The sequence below is a fragment of the Monopterus albus genome, unplaced genomic scaffold (assembly GCF_001952655.1).
Source record: "Monopterus albus unplaced genomic scaffold, M_albus_1.0 scaffold176.1, whole genome shotgun sequence".
Taxonomy (NCBI): domain Eukaryota; kingdom Metazoa; phylum Chordata; class Actinopteri; order Synbranchiformes; family Synbranchidae; genus Monopterus; species Monopterus albus.
The window spans coordinates 629679-630569 of NW_018128056.1; the positions used below are offsets into that span (position 1 = coordinate 629679).

The 891-nt window shown below is 47.8% G+C and overlaps 1 protein-coding gene across 1 annotated transcript in view; it reads right to left on the reverse strand.

Moving 5' to 3' along the window:
- The window catches only part of fndc3ba (fibronectin type III domain containing 3Ba), an 89382-nt gene extending 88491 nt beyond the window's left edge, over positions 1-891 (reverse strand). The window contains 1 exon segment of the mRNA XM_020616616.1: positions 776-891. The gene's annotated coding sequence lies outside the window, so the exon portion shown is untranslated.

Below are 891 nucleotides of genomic sequence, written 5' to 3' on the forward strand. Positions count from 1 at the left end.
GAGAGACTGACTGGAAGGAATGCTAGGATATGCTGGAGTTGGGATTTTTTTCCCCAAAGCCGTTTCCCTGCACACAAACTATAGAAAGTCACTATTACGCAGCCCCTTTCACGCTTCTCAACAGTTGTCCAATGCAATATACGCTCCTATAGTGTCGATTCAGTGATTTCGCAACCCTCTCTCGTCAAATCTGACTGCCTCAGCATCTTCCATTCCAAGTTATTTTCCAGCTACAAAACTGCTCATTTCCTGATTTTGAGGAGCTGAAACACAACAGACTATTCCCGCAAGTCGCAACGCAACAGCTGCAGTTTATTACAGAAATTAGCCAAAGAGAAAACGTTTTTTCTTTTTACTGCTGCGCACTCACTCCATCTGAAGTCTTCGGAATCAAAAACACATTCTTTCGTGAAAGCTTGAGAAATCGGAGCCACAAAGAGCAGGCTCCAAATGCACAGCCCCAGACATTCGCACGACTACTGCGCAAAACCAACACGGTGGTCCTCGCTGTTTTGCCCCTTTCTTGTTGTTTCGCAATAAACGGAAAATTTGAAGTTTCGATTCACCGCCATCAGCAGCAGCGAAACAGTTTTCCCTTTTCCTTTGCGCTGGCCAAGTGGCCCAGACTGCCGGCGTCAGCGCTCCAAACTCTCTCTCGCACACATACACTCTTACACAGAGACGCGCACTTCGAAAACTTTTCCAACTTCGACTCCATCGGCCTCGATTGTCTGCGGGGTGGTTCGTACCGTGAAAGAAGTGTAAAAGAACTCACCTCGCTGCAATAAAATAATCTTCAAACCTACGGGACTGCGCGTTTTTTTATTCCCAGGGTCGGGTCTTGCGTTGTCTGCTGGCGAGGCGCTACGCGTACTGGAAGACTCCGCCATG